This window comes from Cornus florida, unplaced genomic scaffold, assembly GCF_030987335.1.
Source record: "Cornus florida cultivar Cherokee Brave unplaced genomic scaffold, ASM3098733v1 CherokeeBrave_3.0.0_Hap2_Chr03, whole genome shotgun sequence".
NCBI classification, from domain to species: domain Eukaryota; kingdom Viridiplantae; phylum Streptophyta; class Magnoliopsida; order Cornales; family Cornaceae; genus Cornus; species Cornus florida.
Genome location: NW_026775573.1, coordinates 27,716,662 through 27,738,275, shown reverse-complemented (window position 1 = coordinate 27,738,275; position 21,614 = coordinate 27,716,662). Strand labels below are relative to the sequence as shown.

Sequence of the window (21,614 nt, the reverse complement as noted above, 5' to 3'; positions counted from 1 at the left end):
ATGTGTATATCAATTTCAAACAATAATAGTTTGTGATGTTATATATATATATATGTACATGAAAATGAGAATTTGAGCTGATTTGCTGCTTTATACACAGCTTACGTTTTTTGCTTGGTAAAAACTTGGACAGAGCGACTAGGATAGTGGATCAACAAGGTGTGAAGAGGAGGATATCTGGTGAACCCAGTGGGTGTTCTATTTTTCAGGTTGATTGTGTGCCTTTCCTTCCATATTTTGTGAACATAGGTTTTTAGTTTCAGCCTTTAATTGTACAAATTCAAATTTTAATCTGCACCCGGCTCAGAATTGGAGTTCATTTGCCTTCAAATTGTGGAATTTTCACTGAAAATACAAAACACTTTGGAAGATTTAATTGGGTTTTAACTTCTTTTTATTTTCTTTATATAGACAAATGATTCAGAAAGTTGAGTTTGCTTTATATAGACATGCAGAGGTAAGGCTGTGTATATCTGACGCTCCTCAGATTCCGCAATGGCGGGAGTCTTGTGCACTAGGCTAACCCTTTTAGACAAATGATTCGGAACTTTGCTTTCATTTTTCAAATTGTGGATTTTTTGCTGAAAATACAGAACACTTTGGAAGATGTAATTGCTTTGAACTTCTATTAATTTGCTTTGTATAGACAAATGATTCGGAAATTTGAGTTTTACTTCTATTAATTTTCCTTGATAGACAATTCTTGATTTTTCGCTGAAAATATGAAACACTTTGGAAGGTTTAATTGCTTTTAACTTCTATTAATTTACTTTGTATGGACAATTGATTCAGAAATTTGTGTTTGACTTCTATTAATTTACCTTGATAGACAAATGGTTCAGAACTTTGCTATTAAATTCCATTTTTCGTTTTTCTTGCAAGAAAAACCAGTAGTTGTGATCTTCTCAAATCACTGTCACCTCCTTTTGTGTTGCGCGTTGTGAGAATCTGAATTTGCTGCCGCAACGAATGCACACCCTCTTCCCATTTCTTCAAGGATTGTTGATATTGGACTTCCAGAAATTGAATCACTTCCAGACAGAGGTTTGCCATCCAACCTACGTTACATTGACATCTATAATTGTGAGAAACTGATAAAGGGCCGGATGGATTGGGGTTTGCAAACACTCCCATCTCTTGAAGGATTCAGTATTGGAGGTACATCCTTGACAAAAGAAGTGCTGGAGTCATTTCTGGAAGAGTGGCTATTGCCAACCACTCTTTCCTCTCTTGAGATCAGACTCCTTTCAAATCTGAAAAAACTCAACCACAAGGACCTTCAACACCTCACCTCTCTTGAAACTCCAGACATTTCGTTCTACCCTATGCTCCAGTCCCTGCCAGCATAGGGGCTGCCCAACTCCCTCTCTTTCCTCTCTTTCCTGGATATATATGAACGTCCATTGCTGAAACCACGTTGCCAAAGGGAGAAAGGGGAAGATTGGATCAACATTTCCCAAATCTGCCGCGTACAGAATAATGGTGAAGAGATCATAGACTTAGAGTGACAGACACTTATGCATGCTCGCATTGGATTCCTCTGGTTTCTGCTCCATTCAGGTACTAAAGTTTCTACACACTGTATTACAACAACATACCTGAAGTTGCTACTTTCTTCTATCTATTAATTTTCTCCTTTGTACTTTCCTTAGGCTGTGAATGCCAGTGCTATTATGGTCCCGGCCAGATGATAAATTCTCAACTTTCTCCACATTGATGGCTCCACAGAAACTCCTATTTTGAGTCAGGTAAATGCCTCCACATTTTTGGCTTATACTATATGAATTAATGTCAATTCTAAAACATACAAGATGGTGATTCTGACAAGTTTTGTCATCGGTAATGACATGTATAAAAAATTTGGTTTAATTTGATAGACTATTGTATACTAACTAATAAGTATAATTTTCTTTTGCAGCTAAAAACCACTCTTAGGTCTCTGTTTGATTCTCAAAAACAATGATGAAAGGCTAAGGAAAATGGAAAAAGAAAGCAGAAGTTAAAAAAAATATTTCATAGGTAAAAGTTTTTGAATTCTTTACAGGTTCCCAAACATATTCTTATTGCTCTGTGTGGTAAATTGTTCTCTTTTCTTTAACCAAAAAGAAAAGAAAAGAAAGAAAAAGCAATTTTGTTTTCTTATAAGTTATAAGTCCTTTTTATTTTTGCTTTATTTTTTTATTTTTTCACTGTTTTCCATTACAAGTCACAAACCAAACAAGACAAAAATAATGAAATACTATCAATTTCTTTTCTTTCCTTTTTGATTTCAGATTTTCTATGGATTCTCCAAAGTACTGCTTAATATCTAGTTTTCATGAAACTTGTAGTGTTACTGAGGGAAATATTGATCTCAGGCAAGTCACATTTTTAATGAAATATTAGATCACAAACATTAATAGCAAGATTTGTCAACTTCACTCAATTTCATCAAGGCATTTTACAAACATCAAGGCATTTTGCAATATTAATTTTTGCATTAGTTAGCATCCCCAGAGTGAAGTGGGTGTCATTCACAATTGACATTTTGAGTAGGCAATTATCCTTAGCATTCTAGTTAAATGTAACTATAGTAGGCAATTATCCTTAGCATTCTAGTTAAATGTAACTATCTAAAAATTTTATACAAAAAGCTATCATAAGAAATTAAGAATATGTTCATACTGACTTTAGATGGTTGATGGCATTAATTCTCTCAATTTCACTCAATTTCTCTTACATGACTTATTAATATTCCTATTTATCCTTATTCCAGCACAACAGCTATTATTTCGGACTGCATTCTTCTTCAAATCTTTGTCTTTGCTGTTTAACTTGTGATTTTTACGTGAAAGAAGCTATGTTGATTTCAGCATCAGTTCTTTATTCCTGTATGTCTTCTAGCTACATCTATTCCAATTTAAACGGAGCTGTTCAAGTTGTATGGATGTTAAATATTGTCCATTTGCTGTGCCATGTTCCTGCAAGTCTTGGTTTCCAGTCTGGTTTAAAAATGATATTTGGTAGTGGTCTAGTACTTAAAATGGAACTGTGATTATTTTGGAGGCACAACAAGGTGCAGAAGGCATCAATGGTCTTTTTAGGTCTTGTAGGTTCTCCACTAAGTTGTGTAAAGCTTTAGGCTATCTGGCGTAAGCGTTTTGGCATCTGCTATCCACTTTCTGTGCAGTGTGTTGTGGGACTTGCAGCGTATTGTCACGGGCTTAGAGTTTCAGCACCACTCTAGCTGCTCCCGTGCGGCACCAAGATGTTGCTTCCACTCTCGCAAGTACTTGGTCAGCCTAATTCCCGTGCACACCTTAGCCAACACACTCCCCTCGTGCGCTTACTAGTGTTGTAGTTGCACTCGCCCTCTCCTCACTTGGCTTGCACACTCACACACACTAAGACACTTAAGTTGGCAAGGAAAGAACACTTCTATTACTTCAAATAATGCTTTGTACAAGGCTAGCACTCAAGCTCTCTACAAGGCTCTCAAGACTCACTCTAGGACTTGTTGGTTACAAAATGAAGTCCTACTCCTATTTATAGGCATCCCCATCCCTAATGGATGGCTATGATGCGTTCTAACCAATGGTGGAGATTGATTCTCTAGAATCTTCTTCCACCTTCTACACCTCTCCATATATATCTACAACATTCTAGAACCCTCCATACTACTCCACACAATTCTGGAGAATTCTAGAACCTTCCACACACTTCTAGAATATACTACACATATCTAGAATCTTCCACACAACTCTAGACTACTCCGGAAGACTCTAGAAACTCCACTTGCCATGCATCGTCCTCCTCAGCGTCTGCGTGTCGCCTGCGTGGCACAACCTCCATAGGCGGGGCGTGACATTCTCCCCCACCCATTTCCGTGACGCCCTCGTCACGGTTTCTTCAGCTGATCCAGCCTCTCGCAGGTCATCAGCACTTGCGCATATGTCCTTGGCCCAAACGTACGAGCGCCCTTTGGGAGATGTGAAGTCCTCACGAGCTCCATCGTGTTGACTGCCACCTCTGGACTCTCTTTCCTGCCCACGAGCGGCACCATGCATGCGGCCTTGCCTTCCTCGCCTCCAAGTATCATCAACGCACCAAGGCATGGTAGTGGCGCGGCGTTGTTCCTGTCCATGAACTCCAACCCCAGCACCATGTCATGGTCGTCCATCTCCGCAACTTGGAAGTCGGCCTTGCCCTTCCATCCTTGCATGCATAGCTCCACCTCTTTGCACACTCTACTCACGCGTGCCTCTTCGGAGTTGACGGCCTTGATCCATCCCTCCGTCTTGCGCATCTCCAAGCCAAGTTGTTGCGCCTCCTCTGGGGTAATGAAGTTGTGTGTCGCGCCCGTGTCCATCAACGCTTGCACGGCTTTGCCACCAACCTGCGCGTCCACATAGCGCACCCCAGCTACCTTCTTTGCCTTGCCCTTCTTCTTGGTGTCATGCGCCATGCTACTCAGCATCTGCATAGCCCCCATGCACCTGTCTTCGTCGCTGCCCGTATCATCCACCTTGCCCTTGCCCTTATCCTTCACAAGGGCGCTCATGGTCTTCTTGTTGGGGCAGTGTTGCAATATGTGCGGCCCTTCGCACAAGTAGCACTTCGGCTCCCACTTGCCCTTATCGCGGCGCTCCCCTTTGCCACTAGCCTTAGACCTCTCTCCATGGTCCTTGCCCTTATCATGGCGTGGGCGTCTTTCCTCATCGCTGTGCTCATCATCACTTGACTTGGGCGAGCCCCTTTTCTTGAAGCGACGGTCTCCCCCACCTTTGTCGTGGTCCCTCCTGGGAGACGTGGCCCTCTTGTCATCGCGCCTAAAGTCTTCAAGGCGCTCCGCTATAGCCATTGCGGATGCCAAGTCTCTAGGCTCCCTCCTTCTCAGCTCTGTGGCTACCCAAGACTGCAACCCATCAATGAACAAGCACACGCGTTGCCGCTCTGGCATCTCTGGGATCTCCAGCATCAAGTTGGAGTACTCCTTCACATACTCCCTTATGCTGCCCTTCTGCTTCAGGCGCCTTAGGTTGATCATGGCGAGGTCCTCAATGCACTCAGGGTAGAACTGCCTCTTGAGCTGCCTCTTGAACTCCTCCCATGTATCAACTGCTCTTGCGCCCCTACCGGTGAAGCGCTGCCTCCACCATAGAGCGGCAGTGTCCGTGAGGTACATAGTGCCTGTCTGCACCTTCTCCTCATCATCCTCGATCTCCATGCACTCGAAGTACCTCTCCATGTGCCAGAAGAAGTTGTCAATCTGGCGCGCATTCCTCGCCCCATCGTACTCCTTGGGCTCCGGCGCCTTCTTCTTCCTTGGCTTCACCACGACCTCGCGCGCCTGGGAGAACTCCTTCTTGCACTCGGCAATCTCCATGCGCAAGTCGTCTACCTGATCATACAAGTCCCTTTCCTTCTCTCGCGCCTTGTTGGCAATGTCGTCAATCAGCTCGTAGAGTTCCGCCATCTTTCTCTCGAGCCTGTTAAACTTGGTCTCTGTGTAGACCAAGTGTGTGGCAAGCTTCTCCTCCAAGCTCTGCTCCAAGACGTGGACTTGGTGGTCTCCTCCGCTAGCCATGTCTACTCCAACAAAGCTCCCTTGACGAACCTGCTCTGATACCAACTGTCACGGGCTTAGAGTTTCAGCACCACTCTAGCTGCTCCCGTGCGGCACCAAGATGTTGCTTCCACTCTCGCAAGTACTTGGTCAGCCTAATTCCCGTGCACACCTTAGCCAACACACTCCCCTCGTGTGCTTACTAGTGTTGTAGTTGCACTCGCCCTCTCCTCACTTGGCTTGCACACTCACACACACTAAGACACTTAAGTTGGCAAGGAAAGAACACTTCTATTACTTCAAATAATGCTTTGTACAAGGCTAGCACTCAAGCTCTCTACAAGGCTCTCAAGACTCACTCTAGGACTTGTTGGTTACAAAATGAAGTCCTACTCCTATTTATAGGCATCCCCATCCCTAATGGATGGCTATGATGCGTTCTAACCAATGGTGGAGATTGATTCTCTAGAATCTTCTTCCACCTTCTACACTTCTCCATACATATCTACAACATTCTAGAACCCTCCATACTACTCCACACAATTCTGGAGAATTCTAGAACCTTCCACACACTTCTAGAATATACTACACATATCTAGAATCTTCCACACAACTCTAGACTACTCCGGAAGATTCTAGAAACTCCACTTGCCATGCATCGTCCTCCTCAGCGTCTGCGTGTCGCCTGCGTGGCACAACCTCCATAGGCGGGGCGTGACAGTATTCTGGCCTTTTGGTTGAAAGAGGTCCTTGAAAGTACTTGATGCCTTGTCTGTTTTGTGTATGTGTTAACAACCATCTACCTTAAAATCTTAAGCTATTAGAGAGGGTGTAACTTAAATATTTAAATCCTTCAACACGCCTCCCTCATGTGTGTCCTTCTTTTGGTCCAACACATGTTTCGATTTTAAATTATTAAGGTGACGGTGAGGTTTGAACTCGAGACCTTTGTTCTGATACCATGTTAAAAACCATCTACTCTAAAAGCCTAAGCTTAGGCTTTTAGAGAGGGTGTAACTTAAATACTTAAATCCTTCAACAAAGATGATTGACCTTCTTTGATATGTATAAAAAGGCTTAAAAGCTCAGGCTTCCTTATCATAGTTGTGGCTTCATAAATCCCTATTGCAGTTAGAACAGTTAGTGTTGCAGCTGGAGTCACGAGCCTCTCAGGCAAGTTGATATTCATTTTCAGTGTTGGAAAACCTTGTAGGGTTTGGGTAATGAGGTTATTTGAGGCTAGGCCGTGTAACAGAAATTCAAAGTTATGGTTCTTTACATTGTCTTTGATTTCCTTGTTGATTTTTTGGGTTTGTTTGCTTAATGAGGTTGTTAATATATCACAACTGTTCAGTAACAATGCAGCAAAATGGTATATATTATTGTGAAAAGGTTGTTTCAATCTTTTAACTTTTATAATGATTTTGAGGTTCCACAACATTTCCTACTCTTGCAGGTAGATGATTACTCGCGGACTAATGTACCTAGCATATGGGCCATTGGAGACGTTACAAATCAAATGAATCTTACTCCTGTGGTCTTGATGGAGGGAAAATGCTTCTCAGTACGAGTTTCATCTGGATCTTGATTAACTATCATTGTGGAATTGCTATTCTTACTTCGTTATCACTATATGGCTATTGCAAATTGATGCTTTCAATTCTTTTTTAATGCCTACAGAGAACTGCTTTTGCTGTGTTCTGGTATCAGTTTTCCCCCTTCTGATACATATCTCTTCTTAATTTTTCCACCTTGTTATAAATTTTTTGTCAGAATTCTACATCAATGTAGTTAATTTTTTTTTTTTTTTTTTTTTTTATGTTGAAGACAGTTTTATAAATTGTTAGAGATGGTGAAAAAGTCACATTTAACTCACTTATCCCCTTCTGGGATACGAGTATTTGATCTGGATTCAGAGTTTGTACTCTAATCCGACATACATATCTTTTTTGGCTTACAAAAAAGATATGTATACATGCTTTTACAATTTTAAGATGAGAAATATAAGTTTGCCTTTTGAAGAGATTTTGCAATATTGAAGTCTGCTTTAGTTACCATCCCTTGATGGCATAATTGAAGTCTGCTTTAGTTGCTCACAATTGACATTTTTTAGTAGGCAATTATACTTGGGATTCCAGTAAAATGTAACTATCTTATATTTTTATACAATAAGCTATAAGAAGAAACTAAGAATGCTGTCTTTAGATGGTTGATGGCATAAGTTCTCTTACCCTTAATTAGTTTATCCATTGATGGCACAGAGGCCACCTTTTTTTTTCAGTTTACGATGATAATAAGAATTTGAGCAACCTTATTGCAACTGTCTCACATGTGTATTAGCAACTAAGACTGCTTTTTTAGAAAACTACTAGTATTAATGGTTAGATTATGTTCAATTTCTTCTCAGATAGTTCTATGTAAAATGATACCCTTCATGATTTTTCTTTGAATGAGAATTTTTTGTAGCAGTTGAAGGGAATTGTTGGCTTCTCACGCTGTTTCTCTGTGTTTGGTGGTTTATTGATTCTGATAGATGGTTGTCAAATAATAAAAAATGATTCAAAAACCATGTGCGGTTTCTTGTTGTGCTGAGCATTAAATTTTGTTTCTGGGAGATAAGTGACACCAAATTCCTGGTTTCTGTTTAATTTCCGATTACTCAAACATATTTCAAACGAAGTTTTATGTTAGCCAGAAGAGTTTAGACTATGAATTGCTGTGTGGATGGTTAACTATTTTTATGTATCGCCTAAAAGGCACTTAGTCTATGCTTTGTTTTTTAATTTTTTGAATTCTTGACTAACTCAACAAGTATTTGCTACAGAATGGATCTACTAAGAATAACAAACAGAAAATACAAGAGTCAGAAACTTCTGCATATAAAAGTATGAGTATGTGGCCATTCAAATCATAAAATTTTTGCGGCATCATGGTTATGAATATTGTTGTAATTAATTAATTATATTTTTTGTATTGCTTCATTCCCCCCCTCCCCCCAAAACAATTTGCAGTCACAACTAAAACAACTTGCAGCAAATCAACCTGAATAGTGCTCTAACTCGGATGGTGGTACATGCTCTCGTGATTTGTACTCCCAAGTAATGGGAGTACAAAAAATGGTCCGTGTTCGTATAAATGGCTTGGTCCTGCACTTAGTCATTTGGGGGCCATGTCCTACTCGGGTGACACAGTGAGGAAGAGGTGCGGGTTGTACTTGCAGCTTTTCAATAGACAGTGTCTAATATGAAGGTGTAGTATGATGAAGAACTTGAGAGTCTAAAACAACAAATGGCCATGTTATTGTGTCGTCATATGCAGACTCTGAATTCTAGTGTAGCGGTACAGTTACTAATAACCTTGTGTTCTAAGACATGTAATCTTATTTTCTTTATAAATATTTATTTATGTAAGTAAATTTTATGGTTATAGGTTTTGAACTCTTCTGTCACTCAAGGAGACTCCCCACATTTTGATTCCACTCATGACACTCCACCTTTGGTGAGCACCCTAAAATTCATCTTCGCATGTTATTGCCTTATAATTTATATAATATTCCTTTATGATTCTTATTATGTTCAGCTGACATGCAGGGCAGTCCAAGCAGAAAGCAAGAGACCAAGGCAAGTTAAGCAATGTTTATTGCATCCATCACATCTTATCACTTACCTACCAGAGCACTGTGATCTTATTTTGGAAATTATAATTTATATAATATTCCTTTATGATTCTTATTATGTTCAGCTGACATGCAGGGCAGTCCAAGCAGAAAAGCAAGAGACCAAGGCAAGTTAAGCAATGTATATTGCATCCATCACATCTTATCACTTACCTACCAGAGCACTGTGATCTTATTTTGGAAATTATGTTATTAATTCTTCATTGGGAAACCTGGTTTGTTGTGTAAATATATTAAGATTTGACATACTGAAACAGAGAATTTGGATGTTCTATGGTATATATTGAATTTGGATGTTGACTGCATCAATTCATTTGCGTTGCGATACAAAAAAAATACTACAATCCTCATAAAATACCATTGCTAAAACTTCAACAAAATCCCTCATATAAGGCTCAAAACCCACCACCGTCATCTTTTTCTCTCTTTAGACTTCACAAATCACAGTATAGTGGCCCACTTGAATATGGGTTGACAATTTTTTTTCTAAGATAGCTTTTTGTTACTATTAATCATATTAAATTTTTTAGTGTCTATTTTTCTTTCTAAATTATAAATTTTATAAGCATACATGGTTCATGTTAGAATTCTTTTAATTTGAATTGCTTTTATTATGTTAGCATGAAAGTAACTGAAAGTCTGAAATCACAGTATTTTCAAAATAGTAATTGATTTAATTAAAAAGGGAGGATGAGTAATTTTAGATAAAAATATCAATTTATTTAAAGTTCTTTTGTTTATCACGTTTAAATTTTTTTTTATCGTATTATTATTATTCAAATCTGCCTGTCTCAAATTATTTTCTGGCTCTGTCACAAACTTTTTGCCGCAATAATAATCTCCTCTGTCTCTCTCTCTCTCTCTCTCTCTCTCTCTTGCCCAGATTTGACATTAGTTAATACTTTGCTATAAATGAATTGTATCTTCAATCCAATGTTTGGCTACTGAGAGAACTAAGGAAAAGTAAAGAAAGTGCTACTTTGAACTCCCAAGTTGTATATTTTTTAGGAATTTTTACTCAACTGATCCAAATAGCTGTACTAAGGCTCCTTGAGAGGAGCTATTAATTTCCTTTACAGTTCCATATCGTGAATAATTCAAAATTAAAAATTCCCTCTTCTTTTTCTATTGATGCATTTTCTCAGTAACCAAACAGACTCTAGGATTTTGGGAAAGGCGAAATGAGAATGAATGAAAGCAGTTTGGTCGCAGAGACGGTGTGGAGAGACATTGAGTCGACCCGTTCAGGTCCTTCTCTATGTTCGCTTATCTATTCCATGTTCACATTGTTTAATTTCTCTCCTACTAGATACTGATTGTTATATTCTCTCTTTCTCTCTCTCTCTCTCTCTCTCTCTCTATATATATATATATATATATATATATATATATCTGCGGTGTCAATATCTATTGATTTGGAACGGAGCAGTAACCAATGATCAGCTCTCCATGTTAGTATTTGCTTCTATATGTGTATTTTGCCTCAATTGATTATGAAGCATCAATTGATGTTTGCATATAAATTTATTGCAACATATATATGTGTATCTATATATCAATTTCAAATCATAATCGTTTGTGGTGTTATGCATAAATATATGAAAATGAAAATTTGACCTGATTTGCTGCTCATATACAGTTTACGTTTTTTGTTTGGTAAAAACTTGGAGAGAGCGACTAGGATAGTGGATCAACAAGTTGTGAAGATGATATCTAGTGAACCCAGTGGGCATTCTATCTTTCAGGTTGATTGTGTACCTTTCCTTCCACATTTTGTGAACATTGGTTTTTAGTTTCTGCCTTTAATTGCACCAATTCAAATTTTAATCTGCACCCGGCTGAAAATTGGAATTCATTTGCCTTCAAATTGTGGATTTTTCACTGAAAATACAGAACACTTCAGAACGTTTAATTGGGTTTTGACTTATTTTTATTTGCTTTTTACCTTGATAGACAAATGGTTCAGAACTTTGCTATTAAATTCCGTTTTTCTTGCAAGAAGGTAAACTAATACTGGGTTATGATTTATATTCTCTTCTATAGGTTGTGGTAGAATATGGATGGAGGAATATTTCTGCTTCGCGGAACACTATTCTTGTTTTTCATTCTACTACAACATTGTAAACAGAGGAGAGCAGCTTTGTGTGAGCTTTGCATCATGCTTCTCCATAATTTTTGTTGGCACAAACTTTCATGATTCTTATAATCTATCTCTTCTGTTTTTCTTTGCAGTGTAAGCATCAATTAGCAGCAAGACTTGCTGCATCCGTAGGAGCGTGTGTTGATGTTAAGGTGTCTGATGAGGAGCTAACTTTACTGCTTTCCAATATCTGAGGTATTTGGACAGAAGCTGCATTTGCATTTGGAGTTGAAGGGGTACTAAACTGGTTTATCAATTGTTTTACATGTTTTTTTAACTTTTTGAATTACTGCTTCTGGAATCTGAAATTCAGTACTCTTGGTTATGCTCAAAGTTTTACTTTTTAGGCACTTTAAGCATGGTAGTTGAGCTTTGCATTCATTTATTCTTTGCTTACTGCAACTTAGCAGCTAAACAGGTTACATAGAATGATTTCAACAATCTTGCTAGATTGTGTGTGTTGGTTCAATTTTTTAAATTAAAGATACCATTGGCCGTTGAGATCATAGCTTTGTAAGGTGCATCAAGTCTCCGTTCAAATAAACACGTGCTTTGAGTTGTTCAAAAATTAGTAACTCTGAAAGGTTTACTATGCTCTTTTTACAGCTTGCTTCAACGTGTGGGTGGTTAGCACTCTGGACTTTGAATCCAACTACCTGGTATCAACCACGGTGACATCTGCATAGGGGGTGTGTGAGAGAGAGATAAAGGCTAGCTCCTCATTGGTTATCGTTAAGGCATAGCTGCTTATTTCTGTCTTCCTGGGATTAGGTTATTCTTTGATTGCTTTGAAAAGGTCTAGCGCAAGAAAATTGGTGCAATTATGTTTAGTTCTGCCTTCCTGGGATTAGGTAGAATCTTATATCTGCATTATACAAGTATGTCGTCTTCTATAAGTAGAATCTTATATCTTCATTATTGGGATAGTTTGGAACAATGATAGGTATACAAGTGTATTGCTATGCAATGCACTGCTTATTGAATTAAACAGAGAGAATGGTGATCCTTTTTAGAATGTTATGGTTTCTGTTTTTAACTATTTTACTGTATTAGCATTATTTTCTAAATCAATTGTCCATATGCGTGTTATATATATGGATGATGGGGTGAAATTATTATATGTGAATTATGGTAATGAGCTAGCATCTGCTTGGAGTACACATCCCAGAGAAATCATATAGTACACTGTGAATTACATGCTAGTAATTGATGTTCAACCAAATCTAGGATCTTAGTGAGTCAGCTTTTCATCTAATATGTGTGTGACCACCAAGTGTAATGTGCTAATAGTTGATATCCATATTTTCATCTTGTTTGTAATATGTTAGTACCAAATGTAATGAAAAATGCTTTAGTATCAGTTTTTATAAACAGTGTAGTCACAATAAAGTAAGGGAAGTTTTCGAGAAAAAAAAAACTGACCTTTATATGTTGAGTTGAGTTAGTTAAACTGAAGAATTACTTAATAAGCAGTTTCGTAACTATTTAATTTGTGGATTATTTATTTATTTATTGAAATTCACAAAAAGTTATTGAGGTACATTTTCAGGACAGTCATGATAAAAGGCAGCAAGGAATATGGCAATAGATATAGTTTCTTAGAAGAATTTCTTGTACTTAAAACTTTTTATGTACTTCATCGTTTTCTCTGTAACTCAAAGAATACCTCGAGACCTATACTAGAAAGACTTTTGACTTGTGCTTTTGTTGTTCGATCTTGAATTGGCCGATCTTGTTCCCATTTAAATCAAGCGGTTGTTTCTGCCACGATGTGTTTCAAAGATGATGCGTGTAGTTGTCCCTTGATGAGTGATGTGCTCACAACTCTAGCTAATTTATCTGCTGCAGGGCCAAAGGTTGGAGCATTGTCAAATCCCTCCACTGGCATCATTGGTTCGAGTATGAAGTGATAGGTTGATCGAAATTCATCGCAGTGAAGTCAGTGACAGGAAAGGCTATCAGGCGGTAGCAAAACAGTAGGACCGGGTTCAAATTTAAGGCACCACAAAATGAGAGCCTTGGCTAGGGCTACTTTTTTGCACTTACCATTCCCTGTTTTGGTATCTCTTAGTGGATGTGAATCTATAACCTTTTTTTATTATTATAATTTTTTATTTATGATTATTTTCAATTGCGAGTAGGAATGAATCCTTGTGGAATGATAAAACTGAGATGCATAGAATCGACACATTTCGTGGGTACTGTGTTTTATGTGATCTCTATGTGTCATGAATTCATGATCATCGTAATACACAATGAAATAGATAAACCTTGCTTTGTGAAAAATAAGAGTTTTTTTTAGCTTATTTGAATTCTATTAATTTTATAGTTTGCAGAATGTGATGGAATTTTTTTGAAAGATTATATGAATGCAAATCTTGACACTTCTCTCATATGTAAAAAAGGGAGGGGAAAAAAAAATCTTTAAGTGTCAAAAAAAAAAAAAAAAAAAAAGGGGAAAATCACAGGAGTTATCTATTCAATTAAAATTTTGGATGAAAAAAGAAATAAATTTCTACAAATCGGAGGAGAAAAAAAAAAAAAAAAAAAGAACAAGCCAATGCATAATTTTTCCAATTGGTGAGATACTACTTAAATGAGAAATCAGAATTCAAACCAGAATTTTTTTCAAAAAGGATTTTAATTGCAAATCATTCATTATTGGTTGGTTCATATTTTTAGTGTCGCAAGGACCAACCTCTACATGGAGTTTTGAACCTTTATTACTATTTCATCGGGTCAAAGTCATGATGTTTTGAAAAAATATAGTTGACCAAATGCTTATATATGGAGTTTTGAACTTTCATTACTATTTCATCATGTCAAAGTCATGACCAAATGCTTATATATGGAGTTTTGAACCTTCATTACTATTTCATCGGGTCAAAGTCATGATGTTTCGAAAAAATATAATTGACCAAATGTTTATAGAGATATAGAAAAATGTTGTTCATTACCCAAATTACATTTACTATTTTTAGATAAGTTTGTGGATGTAAATAATACTATTGTACACAAATATACAACTCTTATGCACGTAGTATCATATTTTGTGCAAATCTGCCATCAAAATGTTCTTCAAGGAAAAAGATACATGCGCACAAAAAGTGAAACTTGTGTATCGAGTGGTACCTCTGTATTCAAGAGCCGTAGTATCTGAAAATAATAAGAGTATTTTAGGCTGAACTCCGATACTTCATTCGGTATTTATAATGAATTATTTTGTTTGTATGTATCTTTTTTATGCTGATATATGTAAAATAATAATAAATAAATAAATAAATAATTGATATTGATATAGTAAGCATTTTTGTTCACCAAAAAGACAAAATAATGTCAAGGGCACAAGTGAAAAAGACGAATCAATTCGGCTGAGAGTTCGTGGGATGAGAATCATTACATTATTATCCAGATGTTTCAAACAGCGTGAGCATTATATTACATATAGAGAGAGTGTTACAAAATATGATAAGTATTGGAGAACCTAGTAGAAAAATCGAGGTGGAGGCTGTTATGTATACCAATGGTGAAAGGTGACTCTTCATCCTCTGTGAGAAGGAAGTTGCAGGATAAAAAAATAAAACATTCTTTTACTTTATCATTTCTCTAATTAAACACATCATTGTAAAAATACTTAATTCACTTGGGCAAGACAACAAGAGAGGGTGTGAACGTAGAGAACTCATATTCCTTCATAGTTTGGTGAGGAGCAAATCAGCTCTCACCTCCTTATATAGGCACTTTGCCTTACACAGAATGACTAAGATATGCACAAAGTGTTACGATCCAACAGTCGGGAGATTTCTAGCAAAGGATTTTAAAATCCTCTAAAGAATGGTTAAATATATCTACACTCTGAATGACTTGTCTATATAATTTTATGCAAGTTCAAACTACTCTACACAACTTTAGACAATTTTGAAAGGGTCCACACTTTTGTAGAGGAGTGTATAGAAATCTAGAAAGTGTCGTGTTCATGTAGACTGCCATCACGAGGTCCGTGAATTTTAGCAATCTCTTCGTCTGATTTGTTCAAGGGCCGTTAATTTTTTAGCACAAATAGTATATTACTTCAATGCCCTTATTAGTGTTTCAGTCACCCTTTTGGCAAAGCGACACATTATTGGTATTATTGTTAGTGCTTGGTTAGCATGTTTCTTTAGCCCAGTCACAATCAACACCCCCACCCCCTCCCTTTGTCTCAAAATAAGAAAAACAAAACAAGAAAGTTATCTTAAAGCTGTATATATGGGTGTCTTATAAATTTATTTCTAACATAAATTCCAACATATATGTGACTGAATACGGTTCAAAAGAGAGATTTGGCTGGAGATGATCCATTTCCGTGTTGACTTATACAATGATAATCTGATATCAATATAAATAGAGTAGACAATTAATATCGAGTTACAAATTCCATTATCTAAGGCCAACTTAGCTTATGCAGTTTTTGTTTACAACATTTGTAGTATATATTTAACATGAACTACTAGATGTCCTCACCCCAAAACTCTTGACAAGATTTATATGGACCTCCATTCCATATGAATTCGAGTTAGGCACGGATCCACAGTGGGCTCAGTGGAGGCATCCATCCACAGAAAATTTTTATTATTATATTTTACATCTTTAAATTTATATGTTTTTTTGCATTTATATTCATAAAAATTTTAAATTGCCCCTATTGAAATTATATATAAAAAACCCTCTATATAAATTTGTCCCCTCATGTGAATTTCTAAATCCGCCCTCCTGGTAACCTGGCCTTCTGTTGTGGAATTTGACTGATCTTATGGGAGTCCTGTGGGCACAGTATCCAATAAAATATTGAAGCTTTTCAAGAACACTCGCTCCTTCCTCATAAACTCATCTCAAACAAACCTTTACATGCACAAAGATGAAGGCAACTATTATTCTCTCTCTGTATTATATATATATACACACACACACACACACAAATAATCTCATGCTCATCAGTGAGCAAAAATAATTATCCACACCAAACATGGTGATAGTTAGAAATGCACATGCTTGTTATATTTTTTTGATAGTTATTTTTTTTCGCACTAAATCATATCTAACGGTTATCATTCTTGATGTGAAGGAATTAGTTTTTTGCACACCATTAAACCAGAGTTCATTACTCATATATATATATACACATGGAAATTTTACCTGAGCAAATGTCTTTCCCCTAGCCTATCTTTTAGAATCTCACAGTCCAAGACTTGGTTGGTTCCCCATAATATTCCTTTTGCTCCTAAAGGTGAGACATGAAGACTTGAAGCTACTCCAAGGTCCACAGCCAAACTCCACCCTCATAATAAAAAAGTACATGCAGCGTGTGTACGTGTATGTATATATATAATATATGCATAGATGTATGGCTTCACCAAGAGATCGACGGTTCAGTGTTGTAAAGAGCGGCGGTTGTTGAAGTGTCTGTAGCCAAGTTTGATTGCATGGAGGATGGATTCTTTCATGGTTTAATTTCGTTGCAGCAAAAGGGTATACAACTGTTTCAAATCCCAGCACCGGAATACTACTTGAACCAAACAATCTAACTTTGGGAATAATATTGCTGCTGCTTCCCTCCATTTTTCTATATATTTTCTTGATTATTTGTGCCGTTACAAAACAATTTTAATTCAATTCCTTATGTGTGTGTGTGTATATATATCTATATATATATATATAGGACCAGGAGTATATTACTGGATGCTAGGACCTATATGACATTCCTCAAAATACATATGTATCATTAAGATAAGGATTCAAATCTAATAGTCTAACCTAGGAGTGCAACCAGGATCGATTAAAGATTTACTCTTCTCTAAGGCATCCAACTCTATTAGGTTTAAGAACAATTTATCCTTAAGAGACTGACCTGTTTAGTTTTCAGGACTAACAATTAAGTAACAAAAACAGTGTTGACCAAATGCTGACGTTGACATAGACTAGAAAAAACTGTTTAATAAAAATATTATTGACCAAATGTTGACGTGGATATAGAAAAACATTTTTCATTTGTCTAAACTATCTATACTATTTCTATTACCACTTTTGTACAAGCAAGTACTACTCTTGTACACAAATATACCACTTTTATGTGCATAGTTTCCTTCTTTATTTTATTATTATTATTATTATTATTTTTGTGTAGACCATTTTGATGACATGACCTAACTGGTACCGAAAAATAGTAAGGGTGATTTCGGCAAATGAATAATATTTTCTCTTTTTATGTTCACATCAACATTTTAGTCAATTTCATATTTTTTAAAATATCATAACTTTAATTCCATAAAATGATAAATAAAGATTCATAACTTCATGTACACTTAATAATTCCTAATTTTTATGATAGATACTAATACAATAATTAAACCTAACTAAACATGGATCGATTTGATGAATACTAACCCAACCCAAAATAAACTAAACATAAACCAAGGTGAGACTGACCAAACAGAAAAATCAGATTCATACAATAACTTCTTGTATTGATGTGGAGTGTGAAGTACTTGTACTGATGGATAAAGTAGTGTTTTGGCAACATCCCCGCTGTCACAGTAAAGGTAGTCTTTGCAAATTCTTATATATGTATAAAGAAAAATACACATATACAAACTGGCTACAAAAAGCTAGGCCTATGGGACAAACAAGGAGGCCAACAAACGAATGGTGAGTAACCAAATTTCCCATTCTCTCTCCGTCCCATTGTGTTAACTATATTTATTTTTTAAAAGTTTAAGTACACGCATACGCACCTCCAGTCTTCCACAATATTGTTCCGACTAGAACTCTCAACCTTTTCTTTGAAGAAGCGAGTCATACTGTCCAAGTTAAATGCTCATTGGCTAATAAACTTCCATCTCTCTGTCATCCTTGCTCTTGATTTCAAAAAAAGAAGTTTGTGAGAAATATTTACACTTTTAAAAGATATTGTGTCATAATTGTCTTTGTTGAATCTAATTAGCCAATAAAATAATCTAACCTAATTACTATGAACATTTATTATTATTTTAATATATACTACAATATGGATACTGTATTTGAATTTTTTTTTTTTAATTGTATTGTCCCAATTATTCTCATTTTCATAAATTTAGTCATCTATTATCTCAATCTTTCATTATATTTATATTTTATACTTAGGGCTGCAAACGAGCTAAGCCGTTCGCGAACTGCTTGGGCTCGGCTCGTGAATTATTCGACTCGAGCCGAAATATGAGACTCGATTCATAAACGAGCGAAGTCTGAACATCAGTAGACTCGACTCGTTAATTCATGAACCGTTCACGGACTGAGTTCGATAATGCGTTTGCGAACATACTCGATTATAATATATATATATATATCCAATTATAATATATAATTTTATGTTATGAAGGCTTAGTCCACAGGCCATTAATTTTTTTAGTCCTATATGTTTTAGACCCAATTTTATCATTTATTCATTTTAAAACAAAAATCAAGCCTATCTGTACAATCAAACCCAAACCCATGTCTTATGTCTAACCCTAATCATTTTCCCTTTTTTCTAAAATTATCAGTAGCCCAAGCAGCAGCAATTTAACACATGTTTACTTGGTCTAGGTTACATCAACTCCCTAGAAAGGAAGCTAGCCCCTCATGGATATGGCAGCAACCTCAAGGATTGAAGAAGAGAAGAAATTCCCTCTTTACCCTATTGTTGCAAAACTCAGCACAAGAACCCTAAAAAAATCCTCTCCCTCACAATCTCTTTTCAAAAACCAAAACTAACTCACTTGATTCAAGTCTTTGCCCATCTTTATCCTTAGATGAGTTTCAAAAAATATATATATATAACTCGTTCAAATTCAAATTTCTACTCAAGATAGAACAAAATCGGACTTATTAAAAATGGGGGCCGTAGCCTTGCGTCCGGACGTAGGAACGACGCCAATTCCTGCGTTCGAATGCCAAGCACACTACTTGGCTTCTTTTTTTCTTCTACAGTGCTGGCTGCATCCATCGCCTGTTTGGGCCATTTTTTCTTGAAACCGCTTGATATTTAGGCCCAATATGACTTGTGCTCCAAAAACCCTTAAAACCTTATTTTTATTCCTTTTTCGCAATTAGACCTGTAAAAACATAAAAACCATAAAAATGAAGTTAATCTATATACACAGATCAAATAATGAGCTTAACTAATGCAATTAAGGGTGCTCAAATATGTAATATTTGACGCTTATCATTTAGTGGCTCCATAATCTATCCATCAGGAATTAATAGATACAACAACATAACATGGCTCAATGATTAAATATACATTTTCCTATGCCACGTCCTTGCTTAGATAGTTCGTCCTTCAGTGTCTTAGTTAGCTGTAAAAGAAACAATTTCCTTCGCCTTCAACTTACACTGCCTTACTTTCTTGAACCTTTTGGATACCCATGTTTTGTGCTAGCCTAGTCTTATTATCATCCTTCTTCTTTTCCTTTGCCCTTCCACTTAGGCCTAGAAGAAGATGGTATAGATTATGTTAGATTAATAAGAACGCCTATACTTTCGATTATCCCATCATATGTTACCAATTCTATAAGAATATTAGTGAGTGTGAACTTAAACTGGTTCCTTATTTAGTTCATTCTAAAAGAGTTGAACGAGTTTGATAACAAGGCAATAATCATGTCAACTTGAAACTTACCACCCAAGTCAGCCCTATTAACCTCCAGTTAATTTTTAAATAATAAACAACCATTTTCAAAATATGATCTCATACTGGAGTTCCTTAGGCTATCTTGATTGTATTCAAGTCTGACATAGTACTTAGGCATACGCTTTGTCTAATCTCACCGAAACATCTTATTGAGTTTTAACATGATGCTTGAAAAAAATAAAATAATGTAAATGTTAACTTTGGAACGTATTCGATATAAACTCTAAAATAATGCACCGGGCAATATCATTTGCCTTATTACACTTATTAAAATCATTAATGTTCTTTTGGGTATCTTAAAGTAAAAGGATTAGATATAGAAGTAATAAATACATTCGTATCCTTATATTGTGAATAAAATATCTAAGTTCCTTTTCCAGTCTGTATAAATGAGGTCCAATTACATTGAATATGTTACCAAACAGATAAAATGGATTAGACATAATATCTGAATATAAATGCATTCATACAATAAGCAAGGTATGATACCCCTCGCATCCGAGACACGGGTTGATTAGTCTTAAGCCCAAACCCGAGGGAATATCAAACAATTAATATTTAAAACGAATACGGAATACAAAATGAATTAAGAATAAATATTAAAAGCTGAAAGATCTCTAAATATAAAAAACCTCAAATATTAAAGATTAATAAAATCCAAATCCTTCCAAAACCTCCAACAGTTTAAAACTCTAGTGGACCCCAATAAAAATCCAAACTGAAATGTAAACAACTGAAAGAACATCCAAAACTAAACCACGGAGAGAAGTCTTACATCGTCGGAAGAGTGAGTGATAGTCTCTGCTCAGCACGATCAAACCTATGACTGGAACTGTCGAACACCTGAAAAATAGAAGTGGGTCAGGCTCACGAACAAGTTCTATCCTACTACAATTCAAGTAGAGACTCAATACGCATATACATTCTAACCAACTCAACAATAGTTATATAATCCATATATATATATATATATATCCACACTACAGGACTCTCACTGGACTATGCAGGGGGTCTCAACCTAAATAGAAGGCAACATGCAAAACGCAACTGAGTGGGCATGAGTACCTAAGCCTAATAGGGTATACCTCGATCTATCATATCCAGTTACGCATCCTACTGCATATACGCTTCCTAATTGACGACTTTGAGACTCAAGCTTAGATCGCGGAATTACCATAATTACATATACTTAAAGTCTGTCCTATCCATCCATAATAAATTCAGTTAGTCATTCAGCTTGTGCAGCTTTTTTGACTTAACATAGATAATAAGTAGTTCAGTTAGTCATTCAGCTTGTGCAGCTTCTTTGACTCAAATATAAGTAGGGTTTGTTTTATAACCCATTCCCTTATTCTGTATAGGTAGGATTTAGTATATTGAAACTAATCCATCCCTAGTATGCCACCATCCCATACCGGTGCATACAATCCATACATTCAGTAGCTGATAATACAGATAATGAATGTAACTACCAACTGATCCACAGAATCCATATAATTGATAGAACATAAAAAAATGTTTTCTTCAATTAATTCCATACAAAGCATAATAGAATTTTGTAAACTAG

At 36.3% G+C, this 21,614-nt stretch overlaps 2 long non-coding RNA genes across 9 annotated transcripts; both read left to right on the top strand.

Annotated features, from left to right (window-relative positions):
- LOC132300067 (uncharacterized) lies at window positions 1-9,171 on the top strand. Of its 6 annotated transcripts, XR_009480265.1 has the most exons (10): window positions 7-209; window positions 883-1,044; window positions 1,144-1,560; window positions 1,653-1,748; window positions 1,919-2,019; window positions 7,002-7,109; window positions 8,370-8,430; window positions 8,557-8,884; window positions 8,975-9,043; window positions 9,136-9,171. It is a non-coding gene; the product is annotated as an uncharacterized LOC132300067 (long non-coding RNA). The 6 variants fall into 6 exon arrangements; XR_009480266.1 differs by having other exon boundaries at window positions 1-209; window positions 883-1,560; window positions 8,370-8,436; XR_009480268.1 differs by having other exon boundaries at window positions 4-209; window positions 883-1,560; window positions 9,141-9,171.
- A 1,195-nt stretch (window positions 9,172-10,366) lies between these two features.
- LOC132300066 (uncharacterized) lies at window positions 10,367-13,917 on the top strand. Of its 3 annotated transcripts, XR_009480262.1 has the most exons (7): window positions 10,367-10,469; window positions 10,651-10,672; window positions 10,861-10,966; window positions 11,265-11,365; window positions 11,454-11,597; window positions 11,968-12,212; window positions 13,210-13,917. It is a non-coding gene; the product is annotated as an uncharacterized LOC132300066 (long non-coding RNA). The 3 variants fall into 3 exon arrangements; XR_009480261.1 differs by lacking the exon at window positions 11,968-12,212 and having other exon boundaries at window positions 11,454-11,556; XR_009480260.1 differs by lacking the exon at window positions 11,968-12,212.
- Window positions 13,918-21,614: the final 7,697 nt, after the last annotated feature.